The following is a 25,073-nucleotide window of genomic DNA, read 5'->3' as shown; positions in this document are numbered from 1 at the left end:
GGTAGTTAGTGAGGGTTTGTGAGCGTAGTTTTGGACATTATGATTATCAAAGTTATTTTTTAGAGCTGTTTATACGATCCGGTTTTTGTAGAAACCTCTTGGAAACTATTATAATTTACAATTTTATTAATTTACCTTTTCATTTTGACTCAAAATTTTAAAATAAAAAATGTGCTTTTTTACATTTTACATGTCCATTCCCATTTGCATACACACACTACCACATCTAGCACCAAGACATCCATGGTCCCCAGTTGATTGAGTCGCAAGTATGCAGGGCGCGCCAAGCACCCAGCATCGTCGCCATTATGTCAGTCCCGCTGTACTGCAGCTGCTGCAGCGCTTGAAGCTGCTTACAGCTATTCTTATTAAATCACCATTTAACTATGTAACATATTTTTTAAATAAAAAAAATGATTGTCATTTACACACTCACACACACATTCACTACCACATCCATTTTCCCTACATCCGTGGTTCCCAGTTGATTGAGTCGCGAGTATGCAGGGCGCGCATTAGCTACCATTGTGTCAGCTGTATTGCAGCCGCTGCAGCGCTTTAAGCTGCTTACAGCTATTCAGTAGACATGCTCATTTGTTTGTCAATGGTTATGTCAAGCTGATTGGCCTGTTTTTTGTGAAGGTAGTCTTTTAATCTAGGGCTATCACTTTCCCCCGCAAAAATGTTCTTAGTGTAGTCTCGTAATAAAAATTGTTTAAAATGAGAAATAAGTTGGTAACTGCGGTTAAAAATCAGGTAACCTTACAGAGAAATGTAGCCATGACAATTGTTAAGTAGGTACCTAATTAATCTTTAATTTGAACCGACTTGGAACATAGGTACATGATAAGACTGCAATCATACCTATCGATATACCTACCTATGTATATTATAAAGGATGTCTGAATATCGCACGTCGTATCGTCCTTCATTCATTAAGTTCTTTGACCCTAAATTACCCACGATACGTGATCCAGCATTCACATGATAATACCTATTAAATCCATGGTGAAATCACTGTATTGTGCCTTTTATCTTCAGCGGATATCCGGTTTAACAGCTTTCAATGGGATCTCAGAAGCTTTGATGTGTTTATAAGTATAATGTCAATGTGTTTGTAGAAGTGTATAGTGGCGCCATCTATGATCAGTTTGATGGTTTAACTTTCGATCCGTGGAGCAGTTGCGAGCGAAAGCATATAGATGGCGCGGTATTCAATAAGGTCAAGTAAGGTTTTCTTAAACTCGAGAAGTATGTAAGTGCAGTATAACTAATTATTTACCTATATTCTACAGCAATAATTTCGATGGTAGCAATCTAATGTTATGGTGGTAAGGTAAACTGCTTTTAAAGACTGCTCATAAACTCTAACATAGAAAAGTTAGTTATTTCTAATCATAAATTGATTAGAAATAACTAACTTTTGCATGAAATAATTTAAAATCATCAAGTTCTTACCTGTACAGCATCATCCAAGCACCTTCCCCAAGCGTCGCTGCGGTCCACCAAGGAGTTCCACTTGTCTGCCAGCTTTGCCACCTCCCTCCTGATGGACCTGGCCAGCTCCCGAGCCTGCTCCTCCGCAGACCGGTAGCCGCGGGAGTCTCCTTCGTTGTCGCGACTCGCTGGAAGAGGAATCAGTGGTTAGGAAAATATTGTAATAAAACAGTTGTCACGAAAATAATTGAAGTAGTTCTAAAAGTTGTCTTATGTACCTTATTGGTTATTATTTGATAATTTTTTGCCTAAAAGATACAGTAATTTTAGGTACACTAGGTATAAACCACTTGTGTAAGCATTTATTGTGAAACTATTAAATTTTCTGCCTCTCTGCTTATGCCAAGAGGGAAAACCAGCAAGCAGTACCTACTACGAGTGACTTCTCAAATATCAAAATGATACAACAATTTACATTATTTTATCTACCTACCTTTAATAAACTACGGTGTTAAGTAACTCATTAAATAAAACAGGTAAAACGCAAAAAAGAAATTCCCTTCCTTAATTACGTAAAATAATATTCACAAATGAAAAATAAACATGTCACAGCATTTCAGTGTTAAGTAGCAACTTGGACTATCCTCGAGCGCTGAGCTCTCAATATTTGGAGCGTGAGAGGAGCCCCGGGCTCCGGGGAGAAGGGAGGTGAAGTGCAGGGGTGCGGGAGGGGAGGGAATTTAATAATTACAACGTTACTTCCACGCCGAACGTTCTTCTGCCTTCACTTTGGATATTGCAGTGGCATAGTTCGCGAGTTGCCCAAATTTTGGCGGTTCAGGAATTGTTGCTGACTTTGAGGGTAGCTTTTTGGGGGTTATGAGCATCTTGAATATTTTGGGTACATGTTTATTAATATACTTCAATCTGAGAATGTGCGGATAATAAGTTTTCCTAAGTAAAAAATGAATATAGGTAAAGGTATAATTGATTGACCTCGTAACCTGACTTTACCAACTAAAATAAACAGAACGAAAACCAACAGGGATATTTTTATGAAACCAGTAGGTTTTCAAGTCCACTCGCTTTGTCACTAGCCCACAAATTCAAACGAGGCACTCGTCGACCGCAGCGCCGTCGACCGAATATTTTTCAATTTTTTTCATCTTGTAACATTTTTCTCTGAAACGGTTCAGTAATTTAGTTAGCCTCGACTTTTGAGCATAGTTCTGCATAGTTTTATCTAATCATGATTCACCTTTTCTTTCTTTTCTGTATTGAAACTATTTAATTATGAATTGCTAACGAACGTATTCAACGCCTGCCTCAATGATGAGAAATAGTTTTTAACACATATGTACTATGTGATATTAATTGTAATGTAAAAGTGTTAAGTTAATTAGAACACGTATAAATATCTAGCAACATAAGACAATCTTCTATTTATAGAAAGAAAACTTTATAAGGACTCTATCACCCATTCACTTATATACTGAATAAATCGCAAATATCAGAAGTCCATCCAAACTTCTACAACGCATAACAGAATCATAAACACAAAAAAAACCGTAATAATTCTGCAACAAGCATTAAACGCCAACAAAGATAGCTGTCATCTAACCAAGCCTTTAGAACGCTCGATATTTTGTATAGAGTGCCAACACTAGCCCCAATCGACTTACGATTTTAGTCGAGTTTTTTCCTGTCACTAGTTTCGTGAATTTTGGACGAAGCGGCTTTTGCGTGCAATTTTTGTCAGGGGATTTGGGTGAACGTAATCCTGAAATATTGAGTGCAATTCACAAACATTTTAAATATTGAATGTTTGCACATGGAGACACACCATTTTCTAAATGTATTCTGTTTGGAGGAGTGACGGAGGTAGATGGAATTGTATCTAGGCGACCTGTTACTATCTCCCTCGTTTTCTTGACACTGCGACCTTATTCTTTTATTGTTTTTCATACTATGGTTCCCTTTGGTCGAGTTTCATTGTCATTAAAATGTGAAGGGATTCATAATACCTATGCTTAGTCCCCATGAAACATAGTGCAACAATAAAATATCAACAAAAAATACAACCTCCAAATTCTCCAATAAAAATGACGGGACGCCACTATCCGAAGGGTCGCTGACGTATTTCAAATCCTACCATTGGTCCACTGAGTCGGTTCCATTTTCAAATTTACGACTCAACCAATGGCCGTTACGGACGGTTACGTACGCCCCTCTACTTTATCGATAGAACTTTGATTTCTTACTGAGAATTTATGGAATAGTTTCTCATTGGGAAAATTGCTATTGAAACATGTAGCAGAAAATTTATTGTAACAGTTTAGAATTTTGTAGCTTCATCTACAGTCTAGATCTGTGTAATTTCTTACTGTCAGAGATAAACTCTTACGACTTTTTGCTTAAAAAAATATACCACCCAATTTTCTCGCCAAGATTTTATCATTAGTTTTAAAGACAAAAGCACTACAAGTAGTGATTAATCAAGCGAAATATACTCGAGACATAATTTGGCAGGTCCTGAGCGACACAGCCGAGGGCGAACTGACAGGCATTCAGTCGTATAAGCCGCTCATCTCATAAGACTGGCAGCTGGCAGCTATCGCAGCTCGTAAGCTTCGCACTTGTCGAATTGCCAATTATTATGTCCCTTGTATACTGGCTTTGGAGTACGAAATTGAGTGGCAAGGTGTAGGGTTGTAAAGGTATTGTTTTGATAGGTGTCCTAAACCCTTTGAAGGATAAGTTTAAATATTTTCAAAGGTTAAATTTACCTAAGGCAAGTCTAGGTTGCGTGAGTCACTGAATATTTGGAATGAAATCCATGTAAGAGATGCTGAGTGAAACCCATTACTGTTTCCTACATGGGACGTAACAAGCCACAAATCTTCCAATAGTCATCAAAACGCACTTAACCCTCAAACGCTACCGCTTAAAAACATAATCGGCGCGGCCAGCGCAATCAATCAATGCAGCTGGCAATTGATTGGCGCTAGCCGATTGCTATCACCTTGTGAATGCAAACTATATTGATTGAGCCGGTCCGCACGGAATTTGCAATTAGCGCGGCCGGTACGCTTCTAATTGCGTTCAGTCGCGTTCATTCATTCACTCGTTCACTGCTTTGTTGCTGCGCTTTTGTGATATAGCGTTTTAGGGTTAAGATTTGCGTTGGTGTTTTGTTTCTTTATTCTGCTATCTGATTTCATGGATCTTCTAACTCAAAGAGGTAACTTTTGGTATCTCATTGAACAAATCCAAGTTGTGAACATTATAGACACCTACATAGCTACGTCAATAGGCGTAGAAATGGTTGTGTACCAGATTCATAGTGGCAACGTCTCAATAACAAAGCGGCGTCAGCATCAAATATGCAAATATCAGGCAAGTCAGGCAACAATCAAGGTGTGAATGGCCACCGTCTCGGAACAATACACTCTGACATACGTACAGACAGACTTTAGGTACAAATGCGTGTATAGGCCTGAGGTGCGGCCGTAACAATAAGAGAATAGACACAATATTCTGTAGCACCTAAATATGAACGCTGGCGTGGGGAAGTGAATTTTGATAAGGTCCTCTCACATATTTCGTGTTAGAAGAGGGAAGTAATTACATAGATAAAAATTAAATTGATGATTTATATCAATATGCCCAGAATTTCTAAATTTCATTAACTTACAATGTGTGCTTTATTGCGAATTTTTTCGGTCTGTAAAATGGTGACCCAGTTCTTGCGGCTCGTAGAAATTGGTCCTTCTGTCCATTTGTGGCCTTACTACAAAAACTTTAACCACTGTTTTACACTTGTCTAAAAAAAATGTGGCTCCAAAATGAACCATATGTCAACGTCATAATTTGACATTTTTTTAGACAAGTCTTAAACTGACGTTAAAAAGTTTTTGTGGTAAGACGGATAGTGTTTTAGATTTGTGAATATTGATGTTTCGGCGGCACGGCAGATGGAATTCTGTATTTCGTACCCAGCGCTGCACGGAATGGAATCTTTTCCATGTTTTTCATTTTGTTTTCCATTCTCATGGTAGGCAGAAAGCGAAACGAGTTTTACGGCATTTTAAGTGCAGCATGCCTTTCTATCTAACACTATTGTGGAAACGGATTGCAAAAATCGCCAAAACCATGTACATACTTATAGCCACAAACTCAGTAAATAATATATGTACATACATGTAAATCTTCGAGATGTAACATTATTAGTATAAAATTTGTTAAATCAGCGCCATCTCTTATCGCCAATAAGAACTAGAAGCTAATATTTACTTTTGTTGCCGCTAGATGTCACCACATACCTTCAGTGTCGCTCGTATCTGACAGAGGCGGCTCGTTGGCGATGTATTGTCTGCCACTCAGAAGGTTGCTCTCGACAACTGGTCGCTTGTCTTCCAGTTGTCTTCTGAAAGCTCGATGATCATCCTGGAATAGAGATTAAAGATTAAGTATATGTCAGAGAATCAATGGTATTTTCTGTAGTTTTTTGTTGAAGATACCTGAAGTTAAAAGCATGTAATAGCTTCATATTTTTGTCGACAACTTTTTGGATGTGGATTATTACGAAATACCACGTTAAAGGCTTAGAACTTTCAAAATATATTTAACCACTTCAAAACCTACAGCCTAAAACCTTACAAGGTATTAAGGAATAGTTGCCAAACATCGGACATTCCTAAAACATTATGGGCCTTACTACAAAAACTTTAAACCCTGTTTTACACTTGTCTAATAAAATTTTGGCTGCAAAATAAACCATATGTCAACGTCATAATTTGACATTTTTTTAGACAAGGCATAAACTGACGTTTAAAAGTTTTTGTGGTAAGACCGTGTTAGTTTAATAAAATATCTTCCCGAAGCCCATATTTCCCGAACATTAGCCACAAAATTCGATTAGGGCCGATTACCCGTACCCTTAAACGCTTGTTAACATTCCACACGTTCCCGCCACTAAGCTCAGCCATTTTGTTGCTTCACGTCATTGAGCAAGTTCATACAGAAGTACTGCTTGTAATTAGTGCAATTAGAGTGCTGAAAAACGACTCCAAGAGACCATAAGTTTCTTTCTATTCCTTGCTTGGACATCTAATGTGCCAATTAGTTCTTCGTTCTATTTCTGTTATCAGAAAGTTTATCTTTTGTTTGAGAGCATTATAAGCGACAAGGATGTCAGACTGTTTATCAATTTTATTATGCAAAAATGAGAGACCAACTATGTCAAAATTCTATGTAAAATAATTTGATTCTCCTTCTGGATTCACTAGCTTGTGTCTTCACACAAAATGACGCCATGGTGTGGTTTACCCTCGATCCATGGTTCGGTGTTGGTCAAATTGTTTATCACTTACATAAACAGTTGACTCTTGCGCCGATTTGTGACATTGTTCAATGTTTGCACATCCATTATCGCTAATAGGATTGGTTTCAACTTTATGGTGTACAATAATTTCAGCTTCAACAACTTTTTGTATGTCATGGATGATAGTTTTGGTTCATTTTTAAATATTTTCTGTGTGAAGCTGATTAAGATGCTTGGGCATATAATAAAGTCAGAAGAATAAAATTGAAGCCACGACTTCTTCATTTAGATCTCTTGCAGAACATTGCATTTATATAATTGTCAATAACGTAAATTGCAGTCCACCTTTGTTCGAAAGCCAACTAAATACCAACAGATGCTCCAGTGGTAATAAAAACAAACACACTGAACAATTTAGTATCCAGTATTCCTGAGTTTATTACTAGTAGCTCTTAAAGCAATTTCGAACAAGTTGCCGGCTCCAAACAATTACTCTTGACCGAATTGCTCCGTCCGCCATTTTGTGGTGGAACTGTGACCAAAATGGCGTCGTTTTGCACGTTGAGCACCAGAACTGCCTATATCTATAGCTCGTTAAATTATACTTTCATTTATCTAACCGACTATACTACTACTATTTCGATTATATTTTTTATCACTACGGGAGGCATCTTTTGTCCAGAAGAAGGCAACCAAAATTCATTGATTGAGTAAGGCCTGGTTCCTAATAAAATAAACGATGCCTTTTCCTCACAGATGGTAAATCTAGTTTGGGCGTTCCTTATTGTGATATTACAGATCATAAAACTACCAATTGCAATAAGAAGCCTTTCTTGTTTATAGGAACCAGAAAATCCAGTGTAAAATTCAAAGCATACCTGTTGTTTAAGCAGTGCAGGCAGGTCACCCCTGGGTGGAGCGAGGGCGTTCAGCTCCGTCTCCTTCCTGATAACCCACTCGGTGAGCTCCCGGAGAGACAGCAGCAGAGCTGACCAGTGCTCTGCGTTGCTCTCTAAGCGGTTCCTGTGGAAAAGGAAGATGAGACTGTTAGTATAGGACGGAAGAAGAAAAGTGAAGTGGAAATAAAGAAGGTGTAGGTTTCTTGAAAGAGCTACTTGGTATTCACCTGTTCTATAAAGGAATGATGTGTCTGATGTTAAGTTGTAAAATCCCTAAAATCTTTAAAATAAATATCTCTAAAGTCCACCAGTACCCAGCACTGGTATTTAGCAGATTGTAAGAAAGATTTGATGATGATGACCTTACTGAAATTTTAAGATTCCTCTTATATTAAGAAGAGATTTAAATGAGTCTTACACAAAAAAGGCTTCACATTCAAATTCCGAAGCAAATCGAGAGCAGTAATTAGAATCCAAGCGTCTTGAACATTTCATTGTAATCCCCATTCCGGAAGATCGCTATAAAGCTAATCCCCAATAAAATGAAGCCGTATAAAGTACAGCGAGGTAAGCAGGGAGCCAGGCTATAACTCAAAAACTTGGCCGCGGCACAAAAGGAAGTACAATTGTTGAAATTTGGCCGCGTTGCCCGGACTCGAGTGATACCGAAGAGATTTTGGATAACGGTAGGGCTGGGAGTACAGTATCGATGTTAGATTATCTCTATTGTGGAGTAAAACTGGTGTAAAAGTAGCAAAAACAGGGTTTGGACAGTTTTATGAAAATTGATCTCTAAGAATGAAAATACATTTTGTAATTAAAAAAAAATATTTACAACGATTTTAATTGTTATTTTTGGCTGGATGAACTTGTAAAGCGCTGATACTCAGCTGAATCCGGTTAGACTGGAAGCCGACCCCAACATAATTGGTAATTTGCTCGGGAGATGATGATAATGGGACGAAAATATTCACATTTAATTTTAAAATAATTTATCGATATTTACAGCGGCACATCCCTACTCACACACAAGAGCTTTCACGGAACTTTTATTTAATCCCCGAAACACGATGAACTAAGTTTGCTAGAAATACCGAATTATATTCAGTGCAAACATGATTGATTGAGCATTGCTTTGTAACAGACTAACATACATTGTGTTTAGTTATATGTATAATATTATATTCAACTAGCACAAAGGCGATAATCAAGTTGCCGACAAGTGATATGTAAACGATGTTACTATGCTTAGTGTTGCTAGAACTAATTATGTCTTAACGTCGTAACTACTTTAACATAAAAAATAACTTTATATGGAAGTATGTACAATATCATACTTGTGAATTCACACTAATCTTTTCTTTCTTTTGATACATATCTTTTTAACAATTTCAATTCGGTCAGCCGTTTTATTTCAAAAGCATGTCATAGAATCTAATTCATTTTGCCATTATTTTGCCTACTATTACATTACTATAATATGTTGTAGGACAGATATACACATTTAGTCAGGTAGTTGTCATTAACCCCCCAGTGCCTCGAAGGGTACGTTAAGCCGTCAACCCCGGCTGCTACATTCGCAGCAGTCATAGTTACAATTCCATGTCAGAGGCTGTCAGGCGGATTTGATAAAACTCTGACAAGCGAGCATTTTGTGTTGAGATTTTCTCACTAAATGCACATAGGAGTATGTAACTTTTAAGGTGGTACTATGTGCTAAAAGCTAAGGAATTTATGTAAAGATATTACTACATTGAACTCCCACGTCAATGTTACTATTGATCTTGAAAAAAAGCATCAACACCTTCCTTAATCACAACACTATTTATTCTAATAATTTAAATACATAAAACTAAAGAACTAAACGCAACACAAGCCATTTCAAAGCACCATAGAATCCTTTTATAATCCCTAAAGTTTGACAGCAAAGTGATACAAACAGGACAGTGGGGCCACACAAAGGGCGTACCGACCGCAGGACATAAGTTCTACATGAACCGGCCCGAAGGTTTAACCAACCGAGCGGCTTACAGCGGACCGGGACTATTTACATTACATGATTAATTTTTGATAAGATTATTGTTTTGCATGAGTTATGAGGTTGCTGTCTAATATATGTACATTTAAGAGTAGATTTAGAATGGACTAACGCATTAAGTACTATAGAATGGGCATTGAATGTTGATTTGTTGGAACCAGTGAAATTAAACTGAGTTTTTTAGAAAAATGGTGACTGTAAAGGTCTGTTTGTTACAAGGAAAAGAGTTTTACATTACATTACTTTTGTAAAGAAATTCAAGATTTATTCATATATCGATCAACTACTCCCTAAACATGCAGATTGAGATGACAATCTCCCATTTCAAAGTCACAATAACGTCTCATAAAACGCCCCACTATAAGAATTCAGCTATTAAAGTGACTGCTCACTGCGCAGCCTGTATCGCCGACTTTATGGCCCACTTTACATGCGATAGTGCAGATAAAAGTGCCACAGTACTGCGGTAGGAACTATAAAGCAGGTTCGATTCCTATCCCGATTGGCTGTAAAATTCCTGTGGACTCGTAATTGGGACGAAGAAATAGGGTTTATGCATTGGCTTTAAACATCATAAAAATATCCTCCAGTATACACATAGGCAATTAATTTGAAATACTGGGTACAACGTTGGAGTAATGCAGTCGATTTTATCTTTCTGCTGCATTTTCCCGTAATGTATTTTTTTCAGTATAAGTCTATTCCAACAAAGTTTATAATTACCCAATTTTTCTTGACAAAATTGCTTGTTTTGTAGTCACTATCCCGCTAATTGCTCACAATGTGACCTCGCCTCAAGCTCGATAAAAGAGAATCTGCATGTGTGTCATATAAGCAGTAGGTGTTTAGTGACATAAAAGTCTGTTATATACCTGTTTATATAACTTTATCGCCTTTTTACGGTTTCCCTCACATAACAATATAACCAAGTTATTATTATTATACAACTTTACTATCAAAATATAACTGTCACCGCACCAAACAGGAATCCGCGTAAGAGGTACAACTTTTCAGCGGATAAATAAAGGCTTAAAATAATTTTATATAGTTTCTATCAGTGCAAAAAATACCCGTTCCTTGACGGGTAAAGTTTTATTTTTAATATGAAATTCTGTTTTATCGCACAAATGGTGTTTGATATGTTAATCGTATAACTACCTTTTAATCCATTCTATAAAAAGCTTTATATTAAGCTACCCTTCTACCAAAGCAGAAAAATACGATCGAATTAACATGAAAACACAGCTAAACAAAAGCAAATATAATTTACATAGATGGCACATCATAATTGAGTACGAACAGTCGACGGTTCGATTCCCCGACGGGGATACTTCAGATTTATTACACGTCGTTAAGTTTGAATGATTAATTCACTGATCGGTAGGGCCACTAGAAGCGCGGGAGAAAAAACGAGTCAGAGATTTTCCCCCTAATATTCAGCATAGATTCTTAATACTTTGTGACTTCATGGTCAACTTTTATTGCACCGTTTGAATTACAAGGAAAATTTAATTCCTATTTCATACGGAGTCAGCCGGAGTCATTTAGGCCAAATTCACAGCAGTTTTTAATTTTACTTCGGAACTCATGTTTCGAAATTTTTCTCTACTTTAATAAAATTTACCTGCACGCTGTTTTCCTGGCCCAACACATAAAATGGCCGCCTTTATTACGAATGACCGTTACACAGGCGAAAATTTAATTTTTTACCGAAGGATTATTTATGGAGCCAGCGATCGGTACCGTTTGCAAATAAATCTACTTGTTTGCACTTCTCATTTAATTGGATATCGTTCATTTTACGTAGGTGCCTTTTTCATTAACAGTACTATGAGTTTAGACTGTTTGTTTAATCAACCATATTAGTTTCTGAACCAAACTGAAAAAAAATGAGTAATAAACTTCTCCAGTTAAAATTGCATTTTCAGTCAATCTAGCACTATTTTATTCTATGTACTCGTAAAAGAGACAGTTGTGTCCAAACGTATTTATTTATAGAGTGACCATAACAACTTGATACTTGTGAATCTATTGCTTATTATTTCCGTGCTCCAGTTATAATCACTGATCGTAAACAAGAACCAATCTGATACGTCATATCTTCCTAAAACACTCCATCTTGCCTTCAATATCCTTTTACTATAAATTATATTATCATCGCCACAAGCACCAAACTCAATTACTTCTTGATAATATCTATAACAGTGTCCCTTTACACAATAATAGTCATTTTGAGAACGCCTGACTTTCTCAAAAGAAAAGGTACCTCTTAAAATAATACTCTGAAAGTTACTTTTAGTTCATAAATTCCTTCGACAAAGTGAATATCTAATTTTCTGTTAATTGACAACAGTGAGTCCCGTCAACCCTTTTAGCGCTAGAAAGGACAATATTAATAGTTTTAATATCGGAGAAGGATAGAAGACTTTTAGTTTAAAAGACTGGCCTAAATGTTTTGACTGATGTAATAGACGCATTTTAAGACTTCGGGTTGAATTCAATGGAATAGTTGTATAACTGAATTTTCATGAAAAAATATACTTATAGTAGCGTAACGAATCGGAATAAAAATAGTCCTAAGGCTCTTAGACCATACGGAATTTCAAGTAAATCGTTTGAACATATACTATTGCATTATTAGTAAGGAAGGAGTTATGCTTAACGAGAAGAAAAAGTTATTATTTTATGATATTTTCATCTCAATCAGTAAACATGGAGTTTGTTTAATACCTGTAGTTATCTTTCCATCTAATCAAATTAAACTACGCATTTAATCAGGTAATATAAAACCCCATGATTCATACTTACAAAACGCCATATTTCCCGCATTACCCACGTGGTAGTCGCCATGTTTGCCAACACCATAAATAATACTTAATGGCCTGTTTTTGTTCATCGTCTGTAAATACGTTCAACTTTTTAACGTCCCACGTGCGAGCGCAGTTTCAGGGTTAATTTTAAGCTTTCGTGTCTCAGTGTGAAGGTTTTAAAGTACTTTTCTATACTAATATATAAAGAGGAAATATTTAATTGTTTGAATCGACTAGGCTCTGGGACTACGGAACCAATTCGAAAAATTCTTTCACTGTTAAGAAACTACACTATCTGCGCTGAATATGGACTATGTTTTGTCCGAGTACGGAAAAAAGTTTCTCTAGAACGCTGGTGAAACCGGGTGTATCAGCTGGTGTTATGTAAGAATAAGTATTGAATGTATTTTCAAAACTTCCCGGCTACCATCTGGCCATCGGATTTCCTATTAATGAACACGATAAGCCGGATGATTAAATTTTTATAGAACTGTCTGCTACCAACCCTAAAACCAATTTACAAAATAAGTAAGCAAATAATTGCTTAATACCCCCCGCCACAAAGCTTATCCGAAGATCGATCTATCCCAAATAGAATTAGCTCTCCAATTTATTTCCTATCAAAAACCTTCAGCAGTAAGTGTATACAATTTGTTGAGGGGGGGGGGGAAGAGTTGTAAACTCCCCCCCACCCTCTCCATCGACGCAGCGCGATGTTGTGACACTTTGCAAATTAATTCCTGGTCCAGCAAAATGAGTTTCATTTTCTACTTTTAGTTCGGAAGGTTGCGGGTAGTTTGAGAACTTTCTATGGCAAATGGCTTGCACATAAATGCATATTCCATTTTTAACTTTGTTGGCTTTTGTGGTTCGAATTTTAGAGGTGTGTTTATTTAAATCCGAAGGCGTTACGTTATTTTACAAAGTTTTATTGTGGAACACAGTGAGACCTCATTTGAATATTGAGTTTGCTAACTGTTTTATAATTATACTGATAATTGAACTGTCGATATCTGTTTTAGACATTTTAATCCCACTAACGACCAAATTTTCCACCCTTCTGCTCAAATACTGCTCTGATCACTTTTGTCAAAAAAACGATCAAGATTGTACATCCACCTACGCGTACTACCAACTGTCACAGCATATGCACAATTCGGCACATTAATAGCAATTAAGACGAGAAACCAGTGACGTAATTGATTTAGCAACCAGTCGTGCGGCGGTTGCAGTGCCGATTGCCTCCGGTAACGGCCTGTTATTGGCTTACACGATATATTGATTGTTTTAGGATCTCCGTGGCGTAGCGTGGCGTGGCGTATGATCAGTACAATTTCTGATGTTGCGTATTGGGAGTATTGGTGTTTTGTGGTTGACATGTATTGTTACAGCCTTACTTAAACATCTGTTGAACACTGGTCTAAAAAAATGTGGCTGCAAAACGGACTTTATTTCAACGTCATAATCTGTCATTTTTCTAGATAAGTTCAACAGACGCTTAAAAGTTTTTGTGGTACATACGACGATTAATGTTTGTCTTAAAGCTACTCAGTATATTTAAATCAAAATAAATACCTATGTGCAAAAATATAGTTAAAATATTAAACTACGAAGTACAAAGAGGCAACCGTTTAAAACTGAAAGCTATTTGTTATGTTTAAACCTCAGTTTTTCATTACGTTGGAACTCGTAACGTTTCCAAACGAACATTTTTAAACGTCATACATGAATGACAGATTGCCGTTTGGCGCGAAACTGTGCGATTGTTTGACATGAGTTTTTCTTTGAATAAAATAAACGATTGCACTGGTTTTCACTGATTTGTTGTATTTTTAACGATATCAACTGATGACATTTTATCTACAACCCGATTCTCTTATTAGATTGCTTAGTACTTGTAAACAGTACCCAGTAAATAATATTAGAACACTGGCTTCTGCCACCAGTTTAGCCTTCCTTGATAAATGGGTTATCTAATATTGATAGAATTATTAAATTATACCTACAAACGGATCAGTAGTTCATAGCGTTCAAGCAAAAAGACAAACTAACCTTTTAGCTTTATAATATATAGCATAGATAGGTAAGGATAGGTCCACATCAAGCATTATTTGTGTATGTACATATTTATACTTCAAACTGCCTTGTTAACGTCAGTATCGCTGTCACTCCTCACCGATCCCCTTGAAACACATCACAGGTGCTACCAAATTTTAGGGGAGGCACTTTCAAACCACAATCTTTGTCTGTACTAACCTGATAGCCATACTCTTGGACTTGAGATGATGCCATCTCTGGTTCATCTCGTCGAGCCTCCTCTGCAGCATGACGGCATCCTCCTGCGAGGACAGGGAGCCGAGGAGTCGGCGTCCTGTCCCCGTGAGCGACGCGTACACATCGCGGTGTGTCTCGATCTCTGATTGAAGGTCCTGCAACAATGATGGAGAAGAGTTAGTACCTATGTGATTTTGATTCGGTATTTTATCAGTGACGTGACAGTTATGTATGTGCATTAAAAAAAAGTATTTTCAGGGGCATAAACGATACTGCGTTGAAAAAGGTATCGTATAAACATTTTCGACACCAATTTTTGCAGCATGCCAGGGATGCGCCGTTCAAGGGGCGATCAAATAGTTTATGATACATATAATAAATGTTTAAAAAGTGGTGCAAAAGTGCATTAAGTTGGATGCGGTTATATTAGGAATGAACAATAACGCATAGGTCAACGACTTTATTATATTTCTTTCTTCTTTCTAATATGTTAAAGTCCAACAACGCAGTTCAATATCCTGATGGTAATTCAGATTCGGGTGGTAATGTAGAAGACGACCGCAAAACACAATACTTAGTTAAAAATCGCCATGTACAGAAACAACTCCATCCACTCGCTTAACATTAAAAATCACCCACCAATAGCCCAGAAGAAACCAATCGAACACAAATATCAAATAGAAAAATCCATTTTCATAATGAACTTGAAGTACAGAGGGATATTTTCTTTTCATCCGCATTGTAACAAAACGAACAGAGTCCTATTACTGAAGCTACGCCGCAGTAATGCTATGCCATGTATTATTCATGCTGTGATTTCATAAAAACACAGATATGTCATAGCCTAGGTCTCGTCCTATGTGAAAGCGAGGCGAACAATGTTGGTACTTTAGGATTGGACAAGAGCTATGTTTTGTTAGGACTTTATGAATTTCTTTTTCAGATATTGAAAGCCTAAGTCGGTATCGAATACCTGTTCTAGATGGCTTCCAGATCCATTAACAGTTATGCTGCCATTGATTGGTTAGATGCGTTTCAAAACAAAGTATCAGTATTCCTAAAAGAGGGTAAAACAAGGCATTTTTCTAGATATCCCACAATTATTGCACAGTAATTTATAGCTATAGCATCGCATAGCATTGCCAGCTCCCGTAGTAAAGAGCTCCAGTTAAAGTAGCTTCCACAGCAGACATAAGTGGTCTATTTGTGCGACTTTACCATCGTCGCGTTAGCACTGCGACCAAATTGTCGACACTTATTGCTGTAGGTTTTGCGACTAGTCGCTCGTTTGTTTTCGGCTTTAGGTTATCATGGAGTGGTTTTTGGCTTTTGATTTAAAAGGCAATATGGTATAGTTATCGGCACGAATCTTGAGCCCTGACCTACATCTGCGCAGAAGTGATTTATTAGCAAAGAACCAATCCCGAGTGACGGCTATGACGCGATGCACTGAGAGCCAATCACCGCCTCACTTCATACCACAAAAGAGACCCAATAAATTACTTCTGCGCAGGTGAAGGTCGGAGCTCAAGATTCGTGCCGATAACTATAGTAAATGTTACAAGATAACTTACATGCGATTCAGTTGCATTAGGTATAAATAAATGATTATATGCAATTAGAAAAATATCTAGAGCAAAAAATGTAACTTTATGAATAATAAAATAATGACCAAATTCTACATCTACAAACCAAGACAAAAATAACCAAAATCCACACAAATCCCCATTGTTCGAACAAGTTTAGGCAGTAATACGTAAACCACAAACTGTTTACCCGGGCCGGATCAAACAACAAGTTTAATTATTGACCGGCAGTTAGTTAACTCATGAATAACTGATCGCCGTGTAACTTGTAACACAAACACGCCTGCTTACTCCCTGTACTATTGACGGATTGAAGGATTTGGGAGTCGGGGAATGTGTGCTTGTAATAGAACAATGGATTATGCGGTGAATTAATAGTGGGTTATGAAAAAATATGGGGATATTTAGTATTACACTGAAGGCCAGAAAAATCGGGGTAGTGGGAAATATTATAATTTCATAAGTTTCTACGACAACATTAAATTAATGCTGGTTTATTTTTAGTCAGGCTTGTCATATACAGAATTTAAGGTATAAATACATGACGAAAATCTTGATATATTTTATTTTTGTATATTATTTAGCCGTGATATTCTTCACAACATTTCTTGTATATAACTTGGCACTTCTAATTACTGAACGTGTACCATATGAGGAAGCTTGTAGTAATAAGCGTTGTGGAGGACTGTGCACACAGCTTACCTAGTGGCTGACCCGAGCACGATAGCGTAGTGATTGTAAATGTCGATAGAATTCTATCGATAGTCACTTATTTAAAAACAATACAAAGCAAATCTTAGACTACCAAATACACAGTTAAGTATATATTTGGAAATAAATAAATTCAAATGATATACACACAATTATAACCTGAAGGTGTCAGTATTTTTCCTATTTATGACCTTACAATTTCATACTTTCTACGGTATGCTACGGTTAACATAACCACATGAAAAACTAATGTTTCTAAAAAGATTTCACAGATTTAACACTTACTATACTTGCTATTTTACTATTCTTACTATTTTGACTGTAACAAGAAACACTGGCTCAATAAAAACTACGTAAATATGTTATTACATCGAAACATCGACACTATTATCTACATCGAACGTTCCCACCCCTAGCGACGACAACCCCAGCAATATTGATGTTGTTTACTCAAGCTATCGCCGCCTCACGCGCAGCCCTTATAATATAATACAATATCAAGGGGTTTATTATAATAAGGGCGGCCTAATGCTATGATTCGCCTTTGTTATTTCATCGTAGGGATAATCGATAGGGTTCAAATCAGCTGTAAGGGATAAGTAATGTTGCTTGTCATGCTAAGCAAGGTGAAGAAAATTAGGGTTTGTATTTAAGGTTCTGAACATTGGAACTTATGTACCTAGTATATTTGCCCAAAAAAAAAAAACTGTTAATAAACTTAATTTAAAAAGTTACTTATAATAGTTTGAAATTGCTAAACACATTATCGCACCTAAAAAAAAATTCTATAATCTACAATGATAAAGTTTCTTTTTTTCTTTTTCTTTTCTATAAATCTCTATTTTGATTCAAAGATCATCCACCCTTAGCTATATAAACGAAGTATGGGAACCGCCGTTTGTCCCCTGCGGGAGTTCACGAACAAACTGAACTAACTTCTTAAAACTAAGTTACGACCCTTCACGCAATTATGATGCCTTATTTTATTACTGAACGCGTAAAACAATTATAATTTAGTACTCTTGGACTTTAACTCCACTTCCAAGTAAACTTAATTAAATATCCATGGGAACTTCAGTTCAGAGGAATATTAAATGGTATTGCAAAGATAAATCTAAGTAAAAAAATAAAAGTCGTACACATCAGGCCAAAATAATTGACCACTTTGAATTCATCGCGAGCAAGCAAAGGAATAAAATCATACAGCCACAGAAACCGGATTAAACTGTCGATAATACCATTCATAACGAGATTCGCAGTTACCAATCGTTTAAAATCGTTACAGTTCAATATCAATCGGTTTAAATCATTCACATTCGCAAAACGTAGCAAAATTCAATAAAATTCAATCGAGAATTAATTAAAAATTCGTTATGTACAAATGTTTGTATTGTCCAACTGTTCGTTGATTACAGTGGCGGTTGAAAAAACTTGGCCATTTTTAACCGGATTTCTGCTATTGAATTCGGTTTACTGTGACTGTTACTGTTTGTTAGTTTAACTGGATAGTGATACGGTTGGCGGTTTATAATTCCCGGTGTGATTTGTAAAGATTTATTTTATTATGTTGCTATGTAGTTAATAAACAAAACTAAAAAAAAAATCTGCATATTGCCACATACGTAAAAATATTTCAAACAGTGTCATAAAGACATACGTTATTCAGTAAGGGAGATGTTGACTGTAGTACTTATATCTGAAATACGTATAAGTTTATTAAAAATACCTGAACAAAATATAAAGAAATAAGTTCTTTGACCTGCTTGTAATTACAAGAATTTGTTTCGTAAATATTCGGAATCTGTCGACAGTATCCCCTTGCAATATAAAAGATTCTCTTTAAAAATTACTCTTAGCAATAGCAATACTTCGGATACTTTGTTACAATATTATGAAATATCTTCAGCGAAGAACTTGAAATGTGGCTACTTGAGTCGCTTATTATTTTGAGTCCACGGTTATATGTACCGCAAAATATTTTGCAATGTTAAAATGCAGGTTATAATTCTTATTGCCAATATGTATTAAGTATATGTTGGTCTGCCTTAATTTAAAGTTTTTTTACTTTTTTTCTCAAAAAATATTAAGAAGATAATCAGTCAATAAAAAAGTTAGTTGCATTTTTTAATTCATGTTTATTTAGAATTTGCCTAATTTTATGTCAATGTAGTGTAAATATGACTTACATTATTCCGTCCCGATGTGTATTAAGGGTCGTATTTTTTAAAACACTTGTGTTTTTTATATAATTTATTCTCTAAAGTACTTCGTTAAATATTGGAAGTACTTATACAAATTCCCTTTGACAAAAAGCTGTTTATCTCTATACTCATTATTTATTTGGTCCCCGCGCTCCAAATTTCATGCCCGGGGGAAATTTACCAACTTACTTTCCAATAACAAGCTCTAAGACGAGACAATTCTATTAAATCCTAAAAAGATACAACATTTACATTTTTAGGTAGAAGGCTTTATGGAAAGTTTCGAAAACTTGAACTAAAAAGATCTTTTAGTTTCTAAGGGCCATTTACAAGCTGTGTATAGTTTCACGTATAGTCTTTCACTTTATAATAGGAAAAAACATCAGTCGTACCATATAAAAAGGTATCCAAAAATGTAAAAGCAACTCAAGTTCCCATTTTCCCTAATTCATATTTATAAGTCGTAATGAATATGCAATTACAAGAATATCAGATAACATTTTAGCCTGTATCTAAAGGTCGAGAAAATATGAGTTTCCCTTAGGTACATTGAATACTGCAACACTTCATTATACCGATAGGGGGCGATTCGTCTTCCCCGTCTTACCTGGTCCTCAAAGATTTATTACCTGCCAGATTTACTTAAGTACTTTTATTCAGCTTGTTATGAACAAAGATATTATGTAGACGCGCTAACTTTCTCGAGTTCTTGCCTACAGTTTTATAAAGAGTTTCGCTCGAATGGGTTTGTGGTTTGATTGAATTATGAATTTATTATATTAAAATTGAGTAAAAGATAGCACTCTTTTAATAAATTAATTAATTTTCTGTAACAATGTTTCTATTTCGTCGCTTAGGAATTCAGTAAATATCTCAATTGCAAGCAAGTACATAAATGAATAGTTTGACATTAATTAATTGCACAGTCACATTTGCTTCTTGATATATCTTTTGGGCGTTCCTCTAAAACAAACAGTCAATTATAGAACTAAAAATTCAAACAACTTCTATAAATTGACTCAATATCTTACAGTTAGGCATAAAAGGCGCGCCTAGTCTCTGAGAGGCACAGGTGCGCGCTAACCTGCCGGGTCGTATCGTTAAATTGATACACTCCGCCGGCCTACTGGCAGCTTATACTTAATACTGGCTCTTACACTCGTCACTTTAGCTTGTCACTACATAACAGGTACACTTGTATATCGATCATTAGGTTAAGCAACCCTTGTTGTAGTTGCTTTGTGGGTGGGTGAGCATCTTGTCGTGATGAGTTCCTGCATATTTCGGAAGGCACGTGAAATTGGTGGGTTCCAAAATTTGAACTTCTTTGGCAGTCGTTACGAACAGTCAGAAGTCTGATAAACAGTCTTAGCAAATCAGGGTATTGATTTGCCCAGGTTTGAGGAGGTCAGATAGGCAGTCGTTCCAAGTAAATTACTGGTACTCAACTCCATTTAGTTATGACTGGAAGCCGACTCCAAGATAGTCGTGAAAAGGCTAGGCAGATGACCCTTTAACTACACTTACTATAAATACACAAGTTTGTATGGAAATGTGTTCAGTTGTTGACGATTGCTTGACCAACATGTAACTTTGTTCAAACGACAGTTTGTGAAGTTGGGAATGAAATCTGTGTACTTGCACTGCATGGTGTAGTTAGTGGTAAGCTTATGTTATGTCGTGTAGCTACCGACGATAGCTTAGCTTACAATTTGTGTATCTATAGCTTCAAAGGGGAATATAATATTGTTTATACAGCAATCGTTTCCATATTTGATTAGGGCTGGTTACATAGAAAAAAAAGTTTCAGTGGTATGTATGATCTCGTATTAATAAGGAATGCAGAAAACATAACCTAAAACGTTAATGCAAATGCTGTTAGAAACATTGAGCACATAATACCATTAAATCAAGAATCTACTCAACCTGAATTCACAAACACATCCACAATCGTCAAAATTTAAACAAGGTCAGATTAAAAGCGTCCAACCGCCACTTAAACCTTCAAACACACAGGATAACAGGGTTTAACTATAAATCAAATTGGCCTCACAGAATCATCCCAAAATTCAGCACGAATGTGAATTAGAAAACCCAGCGATAACATTAAAACGAGGATTTATTCAAAACACGAATCTCACGTACTTATATGTCCCGGAACAAATTATAATGTCCAACAAAGCCTTGATGCCCGGGCACACCCGGGTGGAGCCGGGCGTCAAGTGTAAGTAGTTGCAAATTGACCGGACACATTAGGCCGAGTTTGATTAGGATCTAAACGCGGTTTGAATAGTAAAATTTTGGTCATGGGTTTAGGGTTAAGCGACAGGTGGTTGATGGTAAGGGATTTCATTATTGATGACGGGAAAACAGAGCATGTTTTTGTAGACAGAAATAACGTTGAAACTCCCTAAAGAAAAATTGCTGCAGTCATTTTCGGTAAATCCTATTAAAAAAGGACTGATATTTGAATAGAAACCCGTAATTAAAATAAATTATCTTGTCTTAGCCATGGTGATTTTTGGAAATTCAAAGTCCTTTTTAATTGAAATTGCAAAAACATGACGGAAAAAATACGAAGATGGGCAATAAATATTCAAAAAGCACAATAAATTATTTATAATTAAAATGGAAGCGGAAGGCTGCACAGATGGTGTACTAAGATTTACAAGAAACGATGTTTATTGAAATGAGTTAGGCTCAGTTGATATACAGCGAAAATTAAAATCTAAATAAGAGAAAAAGCCTATTAATAAAAAAACAACCACCCTGCGCAAATCATAATCATATTAGTGACAATTAAAAAGATGACGACCGGATTAAACCGGTTAGAACCAATTATAACTGGTAACAACATGATAAAATGGCGTCCAGTTTTTGCTTGAAACAATTAGCGTTTGTACAATTTATGCTCGCAATAATCATATTTGTCACAGCAATGCATTTGGATAATCTAATTTAGAAATTATTAGGCTGTGAGGTTTGGGATTAAATGGTTATGGGAGGCCATTTTCGGTTATTACTGGAAATATTACTGAAACATAAAACGTTTTTAAAGTTTTTGTTAATAGATTAGAAATAGAGGTTGAGGCGCAAAATTGCGTAACAGTGCGATCCTCCTACTTGCTAGTTAATTACTACATTATTATGGAAAACTTGATTAAAGAACATACACACGCTGAAATACCATCCATTAAAATTCACCACACAGTTGATTTAATGTAGTTAAAATTTCACTCACGTCCCTTCAAAATCGTTTAGACAAAGCATCATTAAGCCGAGCCAATTTCAAATGATTTAGCTGCCTTCATCTCCCATAGCCTACATTTCAGACCCCATCAGAAATACAAACATACATCAAGCATAATCCAAAATCGGAAAAAGGGAAATACATTAGTAAAAAAACTTGGTACAGCCAAGTGAATAAATCAAGTTGCAAACGACTGTGGTACCGGGAACCGGATCAAGCGAGTAATCCCTGGCTGGTAACCGGGTTGTAACCGGATTTAGGCGGATATAACCGGGCCGGCCACCTGCGATAACGACCCGTCGCGGTTGCGCTCCACTGGAGCTCAGTTAAGGTGTCCCCACACTTGGTTGTGCAGGCTTTTTGGCACTAAAATTGAAATGCACTTCGAAATACTTGGTATACACTCGAAAAACATTTTGAATTTTTATTTATTTTGTTTTTGATTTTATGAATATTACTTATCCAAATTGGAATCAATCATTTGGTCAAATTGGACAAGATACATTTCTTAAAGTCGGATTTTACATCTTTGAAGTTACTTTAATTCCAATGGCTGACCAGTTTTACAGCCACTGAAATCTTAAAGTCACTCTACGTTGTTCTCACCCGAATGCATTCGAATCCGATAAAAAATCGCGACCGTCAGCGATGTGGTAGCACCCTAACTCTCTTTGCTCGCTCACTCGTTACAACGTTCGCTTTTGTTAGTTTTACAACTTTCTTAGCTCACCTATTGCATCGAATTGAAAATTCTTTTTAAATATCTAGTTTAACTTTGTAGTTCGTTTGAGCGGAAATATTTAAAGGAATCCTGTGGTTGAAGGTTAGTTTAAAGTAATTACAGTTTTAGATGAAACTGGGGGTGGCGATGACAGTGTGGAAGAGTACAGTGACCCAACTGAGGAGAACTGATTTAATAGTAGAATTTTCAATGAAAACTAAACTAACTCACCAAGAAGAAGTAACAAAGAGGATATTTTAAAGAAAAACATAGTTCAAGAAGTACTTAAAGATACAAGTAAAACCACAGCAGACGTTGAAAATGAAGTAACATTTAACAGAGACGATAAAACCGCTAAATATGACAAGCATCTTCCACAGGTAGCCGCAAATTCCAACGTAACTTAGAATAAACTTAATATCTCGCAAGTGGGCCAGATACACCTGAAACTTGCAACTGTGACGTCTTCGTTAGATAAGTGGGATAAGTTATCTGTTCCTTAGTTAAGTAAGGGTGGGCAGACATCCAAGTGTCGAGATGGAAGGATAATGTTTCTCCTATTGTTTCGTGTTTTGTTTTGACTTGTATTAACTTGGATATCTCTGTAGGATCTTATTCAGTGCCTTATAAATTTAATAATTTTATGGTACTTGTTTCTTAACAGTTTTGCTAAAAATGGTGTAGTTTCTCAAAATATAAATGTTCATTGCAGAATTTTAACAACAATAAAGTGTTATATGTTTCCAACAGAGCAGCTTTCAGCTAAAAACCATTATTTTATTGCTATTCTCACAAAGGTTGAATTTACCCAAGCAGACATTTTACCATTTTGAATCATGAATGATAAAAGAGTTGGGTTACTTCGTAGTTACTTCAATAATTTCAAAGTATTTTACTGTGTTATTGGCTGGCTCATCTATCTCTGATGGAGCTCCATAATCCACACATAGACAAGTTAATACGTCTTCCAGACAAACTGTTCCTACATACCGAGACTAATACTTCAGCTGTCTTTTTATCCGGTCTAATCTAGATCGCACCGGTTGGCGGTTGCGAAAACTGGATAAGGGAGAACAGAAGTTCCATGGTTCTGTATTTGTTTATTGTGTATCTGAGTTCGATTACTAATGAGGAATAATGGAGTTTTTGTACAAAATTAATACCTAAAGAAGGTAATTCAAAGTTATAGGACGCGTAAGAACTTATATAAGTTTGATAATCCAGAAAATAAACTAGCGTGCTAACTCCTAATATCAATAACCTAGAAATAGGATTTTGATGTTAGCCTTATAACAGCAATGTCAGATTCCTATCGCTGGTAAGCAAACCCTCACAGATAATTTATTGAAATCCGTTGTAAGAAAACACTAATAAGATATATAAACAAAGTGCACATCTATGGACTTCTGCATATCCCTGCACATTCCACACACACATTCCATAACCGGATAAAACCAGTCACGTCGCTCTCAGGTTGCACGTACCATTACTATTGCATACCGACACTCCAGACACTCAGACACTTGAATATAAATTCTATTTACAGGGAATTATTGAAGCCATTTCTCGTAAAAGTGACGGAGGAAATATTATTTTGCTTATTGGCTTATTTAGAGGTAGTCTCCTTTGGTAACTAATTTATTGTGTCTGCGTTCTTTAAGATGGGCAAAAAGTCTTCTTCTTGTGATTGATAGAATATTTTAAGTTGCAATATAGAGGATTTTGGCTTAGTTTTACTTATCTTCACTACTACTACTAAACCACTGATTTGCTTGTGCTTTCTCTGTGGGACTTTTAGAATATCTTCTATAAGTTCATTATCT

General features: G+C 36.2%; 1 pseudogene; it reads right to left on the bottom strand.

The window, feature by feature from the left end:
• Positions 1-226: 226 nt before the first annotated feature.
• The window catches only part of LOC124641066, a 425,796-nt pseudogene continuing 400,949 nt past the window's right edge, over positions 227-25,073 (bottom strand).

The sequence above is a fragment of the Helicoverpa zea genome, chromosome 21 (genome assembly GCF_022581195.2).
Source record: "Helicoverpa zea isolate HzStark_Cry1AcR chromosome 21, ilHelZeax1.1, whole genome shotgun sequence".
NCBI classification, from domain to species: Eukaryota; Metazoa; Arthropoda; class Insecta; order Lepidoptera; family Noctuidae; genus Helicoverpa; species Helicoverpa zea.
The sequence above is the reverse complement of the archived record's forward strand: the minus strand, read 5'-3'. Positions and strand labels throughout refer to the sequence as shown.